General features: G+C 38.1%; 1 protein-coding gene across 6 annotated transcripts in view; it reads left to right on the top strand.

The window, feature by feature from the left end:
* The window catches only part of PLPP4 (phospholipid phosphatase 4), a 109,943-nt gene that overhangs the window by 81,061 nt on the left and 11,724 nt on the right, over positions 1-17,158 (top strand). The window lies entirely within an intron of this gene.

The following is a 17,158-nucleotide window of genomic DNA, read 5'->3' as shown; positions in this document are numbered from 1 at the left end:
GAAATCTTGCTCTGACCAAAATTAATACTAAAACGGAATTAGCTGGAGTATCCCTATCATCATTGCTACATCTAAGAAATCATCAGCAAAAAGGGTTAATGGGAGCAATGACCAAAGAATTAGGATCTTAATGCCTACTGTGCGCTTCAGCGTAACCACACCTTTAAGAAAACCTTGCAGGTGGAGCGTGTTGTGCACTGTCAGTTCCATGGTTATTAAAAGTAGGATATGTATGCTATATGAGTCCTGGACGTGAGGTTATCTGTGCTCATTTGTGGGAAGAAAGAGCAATGTCTCTAAGAAAGGAAGTACCAACAGCAATAGGAAAACTAGTTGGTTACCCTTTTCTGCTGGCGTAATAAATGAGATTACATCTTCAGACCAGTCCTGAACAGTAATTTCCTACTTTAAGTAGCCAAATTCTGTTACAAATGACAGTGGTAGTTGTTCATTTCTTGTAACAAGCTTAAGGTTATGTAAGAGAAATTTTATTCTGTGGAGATCCCCTAGCACTCTCTGCAGATGAGCATAAGGAGAAGAATCCTAACTGCTTTTTTTCTCACTGCATTTCCATCTTTTGCTTTGTAAGCAAAGTCAGGCCCCACATCCTGTAAACACAAGGAATATGCATGCCTTTCCCTCCAACGCTGACATACTTCCTAGAAGTGGAGTTCCTGTGTTAGCTTCCTGGGACTGCCCTGTCCTTATCCTGTCCTTCCTTACAAAATTAAAGGGACTATACTGAAAAGCTAATATTACTGTCAATGTTTGCATTTGACAACTGTCATTGAATGCTGGTGGTGGTAGGGAGACTGACCATGTGCATTGCCAACCTCATCCCTACAGAGCAGGAATGGCAATAAACACTACTTCAGAAACAGTGCTCAGGATGTAGTTCTCCTGTCCACAACATGGAAAGCAAACGCTGTAAATTTCTGCTCCCATCTTTTTCTAGGAAGGAAACAACAGGTAATTTCCACAAGCTATTAAGAGTTTGAGTATATTAAATCACCCAGATGCCAGTTTATTAAGTGGCTACGGTGCATATTATTGTGGTAAATGAGGTGGCTATTTACCTGCCTATTTTCTTTATGAAAATATATAGCCATGCAGGTATGCTATTTGTCTTTGTCATTGCTCACTGCTCATCTGTCTGAGGATACAGTGAGCCTTAAGGTGAAAGGACATGCCTGTATCTTTCCATCAGTTTTCCTGTAAACAGTAAGCTTACTTTCAAGCCATGTAAGGGGTCTTTGCTTCTCACCGGCACCTAGTCTTTTCCATTAAAATGTCTAAAGGATCTGAATCTTGGGGTGTTGTATCTATCTGCTGTCTAGTAAAATTTAGCACACTTTCTTGAAAAAAGGAAGCTGAAAGTAATGTGATTCTTCACAGCAGCGTATATTATTTAGCAATACCAAGGATTGCATGAAAAAATCAGAAATGAAACCAAATTGTATCAGCTCAGCCTGTTCCTTCCTTGATCTCAGCACTGTGATTTCCAGTCCATTGTAGTCTGTGGTTTTTACATAGGATACCAAAGAGTTGGTGAGGTTGCCTTCACCCCACCTAACCTGTAGAGCATATCATGCAGAGAACTCAGGAGTGGAGTGAGTCTTCCAGAGAAGAGGGAGAGAACATATGGAATCATCTTGTATCTTACATCCAATTATATACCAATTAGGTATAGAAGTTTAATTCTGCTGTTCCCTTTTCTCTCATCTAACCTGAGCTTTTCAAATAAAGTTAGAGCATATACTTGATTTCACAACTTGAAGAAGACTCGATAATGATACCGTTATTGAGTAGCTGTTACCTACTGAGGTAGACTTAAGAGGTACGCAAAGCTAAGACCGTTGTTCTTCTGACCACGTTTTTAGTTGAAAAGAAGTTGACTCTGTGAACTGTTGTGACAGCTCTTCTCCTGTGGAGCAAAGCAAGTCAGAAAGCCCAAGACTAATTTGAAAATGGATGATTCTCAACTCAGGCCTGTAGGTAGAGGAGACTTGTACGTCGATTTCTGATCATCTTTAGGAATGAAATAGAGCAAAATCATCTTCTTCTAAAATAAGTAAAAACCAGAAACCTCACTATAACACTGTTCTATCCAAAACTGGCAAATACTGAGATTCCATGGAATTGCCATAGTGGCATAGTCCTAACATCCTACTCTGAAATACATTTGGGGTTTTTTTTTGTGTAAGAACAAACCAAGCGTAGAGATGTTACTACAGCAGGTATATTTTTAGCTTTTCCCAAGCGATGTGTTCTGTGACATGGAGTGTTCAGTAAGGGTAGGTAAGCTCAACAGTGGACTGCTTTAGGCAGCACTCAGAGAGGTAAGAGAAACTGAGCTACTGCATTGTATATGCGAAAGAAGCAAATAGCTGAAGTAAAACCATGGCTTGGTTGCATGTTCATTGCATTAAAACGTTTCTCTCCTTTCTGCAGAGGCTAATTTTAATTTCAGGCCAAACGCAAAGGATATCCCTTCATCCTCCTCTACAAAGAAGAAGATAGGGAATCCTAGACCTATTCAGAGCTCCTGTTTTGATAACTAGAAGCTGATATACTTTGTGAGCGTGGCCCCGGTCCCGTCAGGTGTGAAACATTCTGGTCAGGTCTGATCAGGCGTAATTGCTAGAGGTAGTCCTTGATCTTAATCTTAGGATGGGGTAAATTTCCAAATCTCTTGGGACTAAATGTAAGGCTTTCAATGGCAGCATTTTAGTTCTGATCAGTAGTGCACTGCTGAAGATAGTTTTATGACAGTCCTCTCTTGCTGCAATGTGGTTCATGTGATCTTGGAGCCCATAAACTGGATTCCCTTTGGATAAGGCTAAACCACAATATGTATTAGGCTGTTCTGCCTAGACTAGAGCTATGTGGAAGTAAAATAGGTCATTCTGTTTCCGTGGAAATGGTAAACCTATCTACAGAGTGGTCTGGTACGAGTACCCTCCATGAATTGGGATGTGTGTTTTCAGCTCTTCTACAAGAGCTAGTTAGGACTAGTCTCTAAATGACTGGGTGATTCAAAATACCCTTTTGAGCAGCAAGAGGGTTAGAACTGACTCATAGAAGTATATATTTTTGTAATATAAATAACCCTGACCCAATCTAGAAATATTTCAGTAAAAATTAAGAGTATGAACTGCAGTTATAAGTAAAAGAAATCAATAAAGCCCTCAGAACTGAATCATAAAATTAAAATTCCAGGTACCTTTCTTTAGAGATGTCTGACTGATCTATCACATTGCAGAAATCTCAGTCATAAAGATTTCTGAGTACATTGATTTAGCTCTGATGAAAAGAAGGGAATATTAAAAATCTCTTGAGATAAAAGCTATGAGATAAATGCAGGAAATCAAGCATGTTATTTATTCCAGAAAGAGAAAAGTACAAAGCATCTGCAAAAATCCTTGTTGGGATTTTTATATTATTGTTAATTCTACATAGAAAGCACTAGATATTACAGATAAATAAGTAGATAATCATTTTTTTCCCTTGTGCAGAGGACTGAGCAAATAGTGAAGTGTGTTTTGTCTAACAAAACCTGCATGTAAAATATTCATGCAAAATATTTTTAAAACTAACAATGCTCCTCTGTTGCAATCCACCCGATTTCCTGTATTTCTCTGATGGTTTTCTGTTCAGCATTTACTTTTTGCTTGTTTCAACCTGAACTTAGTCAGTGGTTTTAGAACGCTTTACGACTGGGATTTCTGCATTCTATTTGATCAGCCAGAAACTTTGGAAAAATGATCGTGCTGGGAGTGATCACAATGGAAAGCAATGTAACTTGGACTTGTGGATTAAATTATAAATCATAGCATAGTAATTTAGGAGGCACTTTTTGAAAAAATTTCTCAGGGCAGGGGGCGGTCTGTGGATGATTTTGTTGCAGGAATTAATCGGGGAAAGGAAATCAGAATGGTTGACCAGATGCTTTTGGTGTAAGAAAACTTCTGTAGACACTAGGGACTAGATACCATGTGGGCAGGTGAAGGGTGTTCAGTGATGCAAGAAGTTCTCTATCATATGATTAGCTCTTCTGCTCTTCATGCTATTAGGCTGTCTTACCTGTCTTTCCTTCCTTGGCTGTATTCCTTCATTCCTTCCTTGAAATCAATGAGTTTGTGTGGATTAACACAGCAAGCAAGCAAGATCCTGTCCAGAAAAATAGGACCAGTAAGTTACTCTAAACAATCAAAAGGCAAGGGCTAAAACTTACTCTGTTGCTTGATTACATAAATAGTATATCATTGACTGGTATTGCTTAATGTGGCAAGAAGGCTAGAATGAGGGGAAAAAAAATCACTGTACTCACACAATGCCTCTTGCAGTGGGGTAACTAAGGGGTAGGAGTTAAATATGTCAACATGCTGTTCTGAGGAGCAGGAGTATAATTTGGATGTGTCTGTTCATGAGTCCGGCCACGAATCAATAACAGAAGATCTTTATATTGCAAAACTTTGATGCTTTTCCATCAGTGAAACACTCTCATCCAGAGACGAGTGTACAGTGTGTGTATTGCCTACTTAAGCTGTTTATGGGGCTTAAAGGGGTTTTAAGTGACGGATTGAACTAGGGAATAGTTTACTAATGTAAAAAGGAAGAAACTTCAGTGTTAACACTGAATGTAACTGAATGTTTGTCATTCCACATCAGAAATGGTCACTGTAGTAAAAATAGTGGGTCAGCTAATCCATCCCATGCCAGAAGGATAATGCTTGGAAATTAAACTTAGCAGCCTTTATTCTGAGAGGTGGAGTGGGGCCTGTGTATCGGAGATGTCTCTTGACGGTATGCCTCCTCATCTGAAACATTCACAGAAGGGCTCCTTGCTAGTCAAGGGAGCACTAGGAGGCACAGTTCGTCTGATCTGTTCTAAACGTCTCTTTTAGAGTGAGATAAATCACACCTTGGAAATGCCTATTTTTTCCCATCAATTATAGTCTAGATGGCTGGTTCCCAAACCAATATCTGCATTTATTCAGACGTGACCTGTCCCTCATGGCTAAACTCTGCTTATTTTGGCAGCAAGGATTTTCAAGATTGCTCCTAACTTAGTTTCCTGTCCAGTCCACTGCTTGGATTTTGTGGAGGGAGAGACAAAGCTGTTACTTCTTCCCCTCTCTAAAACAGTTATAAATTTCAGGCAGTCAGACTAGGAGTCTCCATGGCATGAAGTTATCATCTTGGACAGGTAGGGACTGTCACCCCTTTTCTGTCAACTGGCTGATTGCTTAACATTTTATTTCCTCTTTTTCTCTGTAATTAACAATTCCACTCAAAGTGTTAATGTTTGTCTTTGTACAGTGCATTACCGTTGTATTACCCCTGAGGAGTTGCCTCCTCTGATGATACAGAAGCTGATTTTGCAGTGCATGCTTGCACCAGATTTGCTCGATGAAGCTCTAATTGTATGAATGTAAGATGTGCGGTGTGTCTTGCTGTATCACTGAAAAAAGAAAAGGAGAGTGGAAAATTTTATATCTTTGGAGTGAAAGGACAGCTAGTTCTGCTTCCCCTTTGCACTAAGTAATTGAATTTGGTTGTAGAAAATGAAGATTTTTACATTTAAAGCGCCATTCATTTGTTCAAAAAAATTAAAATGATTTATGTGTTTCATGGTGAAGAAATTATTGAATTCAATAGAATTGTTTGCTATCCTGAGATAATTTATATCACATATTGCTTCAGTACGTGTAATTATAGTTGGCGATCTAAATTTGAACTGTTAATTATCTTCAGCTAGTAATTTCATGGAGGGTAATCATATTTCCTTCAACTCAGAATGAGCACTTTAAGTAACAGATGAGCTACAGGCTACAGGTTTTTGGCTATAATTGCTGCTACTTCCCTGTTTTCAAGATAAATCTCATAATTAACAGCTGTATTGCAACGTGTCTCTGAAATACTTCATCCTCCTAAAGAAGAACTGAGGGAAATAGGGAAGAGATTTCTTAGATATACAGGAAAGAAGTCTCCCGTGGGGGATTTTGGCTTATCAGTTCAAACTGTAAGGATATGCAGGAATATTTGTGTTGTACTTTTTAGCTCCTCTTTGACACATTTACCTCAAAACTCAATAATAAAGGCTGTTTGAATTCATGAGGGGCTTGTGAGATGAGCTCCATAAAGCTTAGTGCTCCAGAACTACTAATAAATTTCTTCCTACTAAGCCTGTTTGAGATTCAAATTATGCATATGAGTCTCAAGGAAACCTCTAAAAGTCTTTTTTTTTTTTTTACTAAAAAAAAAGAAATGTTTTTTTAATACATATTATCTCATCAGTGTAAACCAGTGGTTCCTCATTGGTATTTATCCTGCCAGCAAGTATGTTCTTTACCTTGCCTTTTTATGGCAGCATTTAAAGCAACAATGCCTGTTTGTTACAATAAAATACTTGATGCTTTTGTACACATTGTTAAAGCGATTTCTCTCCGTTCTGCAGCGTACTCCAGAATGGACAGCGACTTTATTTTTGCCGTCTTCAGAGGATCTGGAATGAATGTGAACTGAATGTAAACACTTGCCAGTCCCTGATTCTCTCAAGAGAGTTATTTAAGATTTTCTGTGTATCGAGCCATGGTTGAGTTCAGTGAAAGTGTAGTGTATCTGTGCAGCCTTTTTCCTGTTAACGTCGTTCTGGGTCACTTTGTCACATAAGGTGGGGGCTGAAGAAGACTTCAGATCACTTGCCTAGTTTACCCGCACCCTTCTCCTTCACATAAAATCCCCAGTGGTAAGTGTAAGTGCATGCTCCAAATGGCTTTGTAGTGGATAGGTCAGGTTTTATTTCTGTGCACTTTGCAGTGCAGCAAGAATAATTAACTTTTTTTGTTCTTCGTGCTGGATCTCACTGCCTGAATAGGAAGCGGAGATCTCCTGCGCAATCCGTGCAGCTGTAGCTGTGCACCAGCTCGAGGTGGCGCCTCAGGCAATTCCAAGCATTGCCAAGTCTGTACTGCCGCTTACGATAGATCGCCACCACTTATACTGGATTTGGAGAACTGATCTAAATCTTGTATGTAGGTTCTTTGTTTATGCTAAGGTCTAACAGAAAGAGAAAATTATTCTCTGGCTATTGATAATTGACAAGGTAGTAGCAGTTTAATTAGCACTGACCTGGTTGAATTAATCTGGCAATTCTTGATTTCGGTTTTAATAGATTTTTTTTCTTAAGAAGCTAGAGACATATTGTCAGGTCTTTATTCCGTAAAGGGATGCAGATACAATCTAACAAAAATATTCAGCCAACATTTGCTATTCCCAGGCCTGCAGGGAGCAAAATGCATTAGTCAGGAGCTACACCAGAACACCAGAGCAGCCCCAGCATGGGGATGTTCAAGGACCAGTTGCATCTTAATATCTTTCTGTCCTACATTTAAATCCGATATAGATTACTTGGTTGGATGTAATTTCACCAAGTGTAATTGAAAAGCATGAGGATTTTGATGGTGAGTAAGGAGTAAAAGACATACCTTATAGAGAGACATGTCTTTCTAATCTGATGCATGATCAGGTTTGAGTTTACAAAACAGTCTGTTGTAACTTATATTAACGATACGGCTTTTTTGATTAATGTCTGACTGCTGATCCCGTTCTCTCCAAATTCCAGATTCTGAGACATTTTAGGCTTATTTTTACTTGGTTCTCAGAGAAAGGGGATTTGTTCACAGTTTCTGTTACCAGAAGTGGCAAAGCAGGCCACATTTTCTTGTGTCTGATACCTTCTTTTTTTTGTCGCCCAAATACTTGCATACATATGTATTTTGTAATTTACTGCTAATATTACCTCTGCTGAATTGTCTGTCTTTGTTTTTTGTAAAAACAAATAAATAAAACTAAGCCAAAAGGAAAGTGGCTTTTTTCCTCCCACTTGGAGGAAAAAAAAGAAGAAAAAAAATATTTTGCCTGTGATAATAAGCTCAGAACATTCTCTGGGAATTGTACTTCTACAAAATCCTCTTTGAATTGAATTTCAATATTAGAAATTATACAATCGTTTGGTATCATACTTTTTCCTTCAGGAAAGATAAATATTTCAATCTTTGAACATTGTGAAACCGAAAACATTCACCAGTTGCACCAAGCTAAAATTGCAGTAGGCTTCTGTGCAGTTCCAGTGATGAATAGTAGCTGTTTGCCTTTGGAAAATAGACCGTAATCATTGCAAGTATAAAGCATTACAGATGAAGAGATGGATCATTTTCTCTGATTGTTACATAGACCATTTGTAAATGGTTGTTTTGCAGTTTCATAATGTGTTGCCACTTAGATATGTTAAGGTTTTTTTTTTTTAGTTTAAAAACTGCTTAGTGTAAGGGAGTCTTAGGTCTCTTATTATATTACCATGCTTAGTAAAGCATCCGTTAAAACTTCAGATGATCCTCGTGCAGTAGTTTGATTTCCAGAAAACACTTGCAAAAACAATTACATTTTAAAATGAATAATTTATTTTGGGGGCTTTAGATCAGATTCTTGTTCACAGTTTCTCACTTTATACATTTTAATTTCATAATGGGTTTGGTCCATACAGGTAGCTTTTTAAAGCCACTTAGAACTTCTGGCTAGAGAGAATCAGAGGTCAGGATGGGGTCTATGGCATTTCTAGACACTATCATCCTCTTTGCTTCTTCCATGAACACTTTCTTGTAAGAGGGTGATAGAAAGATTGAAAGATTAACAAGATTTTTTATATTCCAATGACCATAATGTCCAAAGGAGCTCTTCCTGATATGCCTTAAGCACCATTATGGTGTGGTTTTAAAATGTGCCTTCCAATCAACAGTTCCAGGTACTCCACCTATGCAAAACAAGGTGAAAGGTGCTCATCTTAAATTGGTAGTTTCAAAACCATTAGGATTTACAGGTCAAAACAACACTTTGTAGACAGAGAAGTCTACAAGCCGTCCAATTAGACAGAGAAAACCTATTCAGTTGCTTTTTTTCCCACTCTTTCATCTTCTACCATCTACTGGTTACTAAGAACCAGATCTGCAAGAGCTGGACCTGGTACCCTTGCAGAATACCATCACCCCACTGTAGTGCTCTGTGGTGGCAAGGTACTGCATGCTTGGATCCGGTTGCAGGAGGGGTGCTTGGAACGTGAACTCCTTGGCAGAAAGCCTGCAAATTTTCTTTTTCTCTGAAGCATTTTACTTGTGATATTGCTGTAACATTAAACAAACATACTCGATACTTCCTTTCAGTTCCAGCTGCATGTAGATCTTTGCAGCTTACATATGGAAATCCAAAGGGTGATCATGGTCTTTTAACATTTTCACTAAACTTTTAATTATCCCTCTGTTTTTCCCCTATGCACTGACATCAATTGTTACAAAATTCTAGAGGAAAGCTTCTCATTTTGAGCTTTCTTTTGGAAACATATCTGGGTTCATAGCTTTTGTCAGTGCTTAATGTCTGTAACCTCTCACCTCCAGCCATAACAGCCAGCGGCATCTAGAAGACACGTGAATGCTAGCCCTGAGAGTTAAATATAAACCATTCCTAAATGAAGGCTTTTAAAGAATGATACTGTACTAGCAATTATCTCACTGCCTTGCATGCATCAGTTTCGAGTGACAAATCATTGTCTGGCTGCTGACACTGATCAAATCATAGACATTTCGGCAACTGTCTTTTACTTTTTTTTACACGTTGCTTTCATTCTGCCAACAAAGGAGCCAGTTGCAGCAGGTAATCACTCTCCTGTACAACTAACAAAAGGTAAATATGTTATTGCTTGCGCTTGTAGGCTGAAATTCAGCAGCTATGCTGTGCTGCTGTTTAACTGTCATTTTAGGTGCAGTTTGGTGTTTTATAGCACAGTAGAAGTCTGCAAGAGTATGACAGGCTTGTTCTCCCTCTCGTCTCTTATTTCCTTTGTCCCTGAGCCAGGTATTGGAAACACAGAAGTGCATGTTACAGAGGCATATGTGGTCATTTCAAATTAAATACCTGTCTCTAGTATATTGAGTAGAGATAAAAAGAGATCAGTCTAAATCGGAGGACTGTGGGGAGGACGTTTGGTTTGGATTGGCTTGTTTGTATGTTTGACATGTTTTTCCAGCAGCTCAGTCATGCCATATTTTTATTGAAGGGATTGGATGGTCACGCTGTATCAGTAATTCAGCAAATTTACAAAGTGATTATAGCAGTGTTTACATCAGTTCTTCATGTATATGATTATTGTGAAGCAGGAGCAACACCTGCTGTGTGAAGGCTATTGGAGAGCCTTTCTTATTTTCTGCCCAAGCGCTCATGTTTATCTTTCTCCTGCTACAGTAAATGTTTTACCAGATCTGAACCTCAGATGAAGGTGGCCCATGGTGAGGGTGGTTTACTTTTTAAACTTGGTTTTGTCAATTAGAGTTTCTACCTGGTTCATGTTAAGAGCCTTCATACATCTGAGATAATAAAGGGGAGCGCATAGTGGAATTCTCCTCCTCTAAGTATCTTCAGATTATTTCTCTGAAAAGTGAGAGGATGCCAAACTCACATTCTGGTGCTAACTGGATGTTACTTAATGATGTGATATACTGGAAGTCAGACTAAAAGTCCCACTGGTCCCTTCTGGCTGCCCTCTGTGAACTTTTCAACAGTCCTTATTCAGGAAACAAAATAAGCAAAATTATGTGCAGTGAAACCCCAGTGTGCTTTGTGAACTGGGCTAGCTTAAAGTAGTGACTTTAAATTGATTATCCCGTGTGCAACTGGTATTCGGGTCTCATTCTGAAAATGGGAATAGGGAATTAATTTGATAAGCAGAGAAAGAGAGCATATTTCCTCTCTACCACCCTGCTGGCTTGAATAGCATCACAGACATTGCAGTACAGTCTCTGAATGGCTTACGGCCATACTCCAAACAAAATGAATTAGACACCTTTGACTTGCAGGTCTACATAACCAGTAAGTCTACACTAACAAAAAATGAAACAGGTGGGATACGTACGAAAAAGAATGCAAAGGGATTTAATTTATCCCATACTGATGCCTATTCACAACAGGCTATGTAGTTACCAAAAATATTATCTGGAGAGCACATATTCATTTTTAAACATTCTTTGGTGATAATAGTTTGAAATAAAACCATATAAATGCAGCAAAAACATTATCAGTATGAACTCTTCTGATTCCTTTGAAGAAATCCAAAACGTCTATCACAGGCATTACAGAGCTCAGGATCAGGAGTCCCTTCAAAAATCTATTCAGAAAGATGGAAGATTTGCAGATGCAGTATCTTTGCTGGTACTGACAAAGCCCCATCGGCCCCAAAGCATGTCTGTGATGCTGCCAGCAGAGCCAGGAAATGGAAGTTTAAGGGGACAAATCAAATATTGCTTAGTCTGTTTTCCTCTCATTCTGAGTCTTTTATCCCCTATATGTCTACTCAAAGCAACTATTACTGTAAGACTCAAACTTTCCTTTCATTCCAAAATTCCCTTCTTCTCCATTAATTCCCTAAGAAGCTGTAGCCACCCTATTTGAAGAGAACATCTTTCTGAATGCAGAGGGAGAGCAATGAGGCAGCATGAGGCTAGAGATAGGGCACAGATCCTGGCTTTCCAGAAGCTGGGCTTCATCCTTGCCTGGACAAATCCATTTAGCTCGCTGCACCTCCACCTCCTCTCTCTTTTTATCTTTAGTCTCTAAGCTTTGTGGGAGTGTTTTGTCTGTGTGTTTGCATAACACTTGGCATAATGACAATCCTATCTCAGCTAAGGCCTTTCAGAGCTGCTGCAATGCAAATATTCCATATTCTGTATTTCAATAGGTACGCAAAATCTACAGTGTTTTATCAAGCCCTCACAGAACGTATGGCTTGTCAGAGGAGGAGTTTTCGTGTGCTCAGCAACTTGTATCAGGGCTTTGATTTGTATTAGCTGCACCAATTGAAAAAAAACAGCCAGTTTCTTTATAGTGTATGTCTGAATCATTCCTTTCTCTTCTTCCGATGTTTAAAATCAATTAAATATTTCTATCTGGAATTTGCCTCAGCACCTGACTTTAGTTAACACTGTTTTAAACTAAAGCAAACTGTTTTTGCTCACTTTTGTTTATGCCAGTGTTTGCTAAGAGAGTTGGTTACGATTTCATGTTGCTCCTTGCCTTCTTTATATAATCAGAGTATGAATTTCTTATAATCTGGGAATAAAACAGCTTAGTAGGAGTATTTGTATAGATGAAGAACATTGCTTTTACTCATTGATTGCAATCTGTCTTCTTAGGCAGAATGTTAGCTGTCTTATTATGACATTAGGCAGTTTTAACTACATATGTAACATAATATATTATGTATGTAATATATGAGAGAACATGTGACATACCTGTGCGTGTGCGTGCACGTTTTCTCTGTGATTCAAGGAGCTATTGACTCTAACTTGAGCAGAAAAAAAAAGTCTGTTCAAATATATTATACTAATTGACCGATTCTTGAATGTAAATATCACCTATAGGCCCAGGCTTTCTTAGAGAGTGAATTGCTTTTCTTAGTGTTATTGACTGACCACATTTTCAAAGTATAGCCATCAAGCAAAGAAGTAGGTTACATGGAGCGCACAGCGGTTAAATAGTTTCAGAATATATAGTTACCTTTATAATGTGTACTCCCACATCCCATAGCATTCAGCTGTTAACATGATGTTCTTTGCTGCTGCCGGTTGGGCACACACTGGGACCGTGGAGCAAAGAGCTCTATTCTGGATGTGCACAGTCCAGGCTGAGGAACATCAGTCTTGCAATATTGCAATGTAAAGCCACTCTGCAGAAGATTAGTTTCATAGCCAAAAGCTAGAGCATCATTATATTACTTTTCCATCACGCATCAGATGTAAGTCCCCCTGGAATAGTGCTTATGAGTCAGTCTTTTCTTCCTGACCTTCAGTGTACAGGTACACACCAACCACCTAAGGCAAAAGCTGCCTTTGTGTCTCCTGCATATGCTGAACTCTCTATATTCTTTCATGAGCACCTTCTCTTGGAAAAGTTGTAGATTCTGAAAAAATGCAAATTATGGAGAAGTAATTCTTTTTTTTTAATATCATAAGGTTTGATCTAAGGCCCATGTAGCTAGATCTGCTGCTGCTGTCCACCATACGTTGGAATAAGAGATCCTTTATGCGTAGGCTTCTGCCATCCATCTCTGGGACAATACGGATATGGATCTGCAGGTTACGCTGTAGCCTTGAGGGAACAGAGCAGACCTGAAGATAAAAGGCAAAATTCCTGGACTGAAATGTTGACTTGCTTATGTTCTATGAAGTCAAATACATCTTGAACTTCGTCCAGTGATGTTAATTGGTTTTACTCTATACTTCTATCTCCCATCTTACTTTTAGCATGTCAGGGCTAATAATTTATAACTCTGTAAGACACCTATATTTTATTTTATGGAATTTGTCCAGTTACATCTCTAATTGTTTTACCATTTGGTTATGTATCACCATGCAGGTAAGTCTTAAAAAAAGTCAAAGTCCGCAAAATGGATATTTATAATTAAACATAAAGTTTTTAATGACTTCCATAGACACTTAGCAAGAAGTCCAGAAATCATGAACATGTAAAAATGTACATAGCTGCCTTGTCTAAGGGTATCCTCGAATGCTGTTTTACCTCTTTAAAATATCCATTGTGACAGACAGCATGTTTATAATGTAGATTAGTGTAGAGAAAAAAATTGGTTTCCAGTCAGCAATTTGAATATGCAGTAAGTATTTCACATGATTTGTGCACTTTATCTGCTCAATTCCATAATAAGTAACTTCAGTTCAGTTTGAAGGTCTCTTTGTGTTTAAAAGACTTTACCTTACTAAGAGAGCTGCATTAAAGCAAATTCTTTAACTGCTGGTCTTTCTAGTCAGTTGTTTGAGATTCCTCAAGACAGAATTTTTCGTAAGTGATAAATGCCAAGGAAGATCTCAAGCTAAAACCCACCTCAAAAACAAGTGATGATGTTATCTTAAGAAAAAGTTTGTCTTTTGTTAATTAGGAGTTAAATTAGGTCATTGCAATGCAATGCAGTACAGTATTTCACTGGCTTCTGCTGTGTTATATATATTTCACTGCTTTTGCAGTTCAGCTTTGCTGTGCTTGAATTGTGAATATGAAAGCTCAATTTTGAAGTTTTAAATTAAAGAATTTAAGGAACAAGCACTTACAGGTGCATGAAGAAAAGGTTTTCCGACATTTCTTATAACATGCAAATATTGATGTATTCATGATGAAATCTGTTTCTCTGTATATCAGAGGTGTTTTATATTCCCACAGCATTAATAAAATATAAAGCTATGAACATTAACATAGGAATGTATTTCAGTTGCTGTTTTTCTTTTTAGGATCTCATCCTGTAAGAAGCTCATAAATCTCTCTTGCATGTTTTTGCTCTGATAAGACATGTTGCTGTTGAGAATGATATGCAAATTCTGTTTTCTGTTTTTCTGGCTTTTGGTGGGGGGAAAGGTTCTGGATTGGAATTGCTTATCAAATTCTAGCAATTCTAAATAAGACTATGTGTGAACAGAAGATCAACACTATGGATTGGGCAATGTAAATCCACAACATGAAGGCATATTAGCACAGGAAGATTACACCTGACAGTTTAGAAAGTCGATTTAGGAGAGTCAATATCAGATTTAAATTCTTCTTTAAATGCTCTAGATGGCTGGACGTTGTAGGTCTTGTGAGAATGAAGCCACAAAGCACTTTGTGCTTCTGTCTAGAAATACTGTGGTCGGATTTCAGTTTATCTTTTTGTTAAGATCTAAAAAATAAAAAGGTATGTGGGATGAAAATGTGAAAATGAAGCTAATTTTTGAGGGGCTGTATGGAAAGGATTCAGTTTAGGATTGGGCTTGATATTGAGCATCTGTGACAAACTTGATTTCGCTCACTCCCGTTTCACAACTGGAAGATGGGACAATACAAACAAGTCCTGCCCCTGCGATCTTAGATAAGTTTATGTCTGTTTCTACTTCCAAAGGTCTGCAGAACGTCAACTCTACATCTGCTCTCCCAGAAGTGTGTGTTGTTGGCCACAAAATAACCCTATAATGACCTGCATATCTTTGATACAAAAGACAAGGGCACAAAAATTATCCAGTGCAACATGAAGAGTGCAAAAGAGAACAGTGTCATCTTTTGTTATATGCCAGTGGCTAACCTAACAAATACGAGAGGCGTACGAGAAAATCTCCACTAGAAGGAGGAAGAAACGTTAATTTGTTGTTCTAAGTTCATTAGTCTATGCCAAGTCCTGAGAGTTGGAAAGAATGTTTGAAAGGGGGAGAGGGGAGATATTCCAAGTTTCTGAAATATGACGTCAGGATCATACACTGACATATCAGGAGTTTTTTCCGTGGTGGTTATAGCCTGGTGCTCTGAGTGTGCATCTCACAGCCTGTCTCTATGTAAGAGATGCTACTCTTAGGAAAATATACTAATTTCAAGAACACCGTGACATAGAAATGCAGAAGAAATGATTTCTTGTTGTCAGTTAGGTAGTCTGAAAGGCAAAGCAAGTTTATTATATGACTCTCAAATATCTGTACGCAAGAGAAGTAACCCAGTTTGCAAGAACTCTTTATTCAGGTTTGTTTGAGCCACCTATGTTTTGAAGTTTGCCTTCCACCATCTTCTGACAGGAAAAATACAGGATCATCACTATTTGAAAAGCTACTAGGAAACAAAATATTTGGCATACCAGTTTGATGCCTAATCACCCTTCTGTCTTGCTCTGCCATATGTAGTCAAAAGAACTATGCAATGCATGTGCATGTAAAGGTGAAATGCAGGTCTTCAGCAGTTGCATTCAAATAGCTATGTAGTGTAAACTTATGAAACTACTCCACTGTGCTTTCAGCTAAAATTGACCATTGCATAGATTCATCTGCAGAACTTTATCACATTTACTGTTTGGGAAGATGAGGAGAAAGGCATTTGAAAGGCCTTAGCAGGAGATTAGAAAAAAGTTGCATATCTGACCCTGCACTAATGGCAATTTTACCATTAGATGAACTGACAACAGGACCAGAGAATTTTGTTTTTATGAATGTTACCAATTACCTGTCATAGTGATGGCTGGGTATCACAAAGGTAAAGAGTATAAAGATAGTCAGATAAAGGATTTCAAATGCTTGGATAAATATTTGTAGTTTTTTCTAACTGTAGTTTACATTTTTATGTTCCATTTTGGTCTCTGTGCAGTCTGCAGGAGAACTGAATATGATTTTTGTGGAGCAAATGGAAGATGTGTTTCACAGAGCTACCTGTGCAGCATCAGCACTAATTTTCCTACAGGAAAATAAGTGTTTAAATGTCAAAAAAAATGCATATTTAAAAATGTTTCCGGAATGTGAACAGCTGCAAGTGGAAAAAGATTCAGTATAGAAAGTTAGTATCTGAGTTCTGTCATCACTGCCAGTTCGGCAGGTGCAGCGGAAACAGGTTAATGGAATCTAAAAATATCGTTTAAATATAATGCAATAGTAATATACACTGAATCCTTTTCTGTTTTGAATACGAAGTTTCTAGAATAGGTCTCAAATCAGGAAAGACATGCTGAAGGTTAAGCTTGAAAAGCCTTATGTGCCTCAAGTTAAAAATTTGCCTAAATGATTATTTTAACGTGAAAAGAATATCAGGCATGCTTTCTGCAGCCACTTTTCTCCCCCAGAGGAAAAAAGTAAATTGCTAAAGGAGAAAGAGAAAATTCCATTCCTATTGAAAAGACAGAAAGTCTAGAGGTACCACAGTATTTGCAGACATGACAGATGACAGTTGAGTATCTGTGAGGAGGAAAAGAATATGGTTTGCAGTGTGTAATTGCCTGGATTGCTTCTATTGCTACACAGTTAATGCCACTGATGTAGAGAACATATGCACATCATGTATCTTGTGGGAGGCTACCTTTTCCCAATCAGACTCGAGAGTATTGTGGGTATTTTTAAGGTTCATAAGTTCATGATTGCTTTAAAAAACTAATAAACAAGCAAAAAACTGCCTAGAAAGTATGTTATATCCTTTTAAAGTAGTAAGTTATAACGGCATTATTTATCTGGTTACATGGGAATCATCATTCAAGTTATGAAACTCCATCAATTTTTGTATATGGGGCTTTTCAGTTTAACTTAGCTCCTAGTGCCATCCTGTA

The sequence above is a fragment of the Struthio camelus genome, chromosome 7 (assembly GCF_040807025.1).
Source record: "Struthio camelus isolate bStrCam1 chromosome 7, bStrCam1.hap1, whole genome shotgun sequence".
Classification (NCBI taxonomy): Eukaryota; Metazoa; Chordata; class Aves; order Struthioniformes; family Struthionidae; genus Struthio; species Struthio camelus.
Note: the sequence above shows the minus strand (reverse complement) of the source record. Positions and strands in the feature narration are given on the sequence as shown.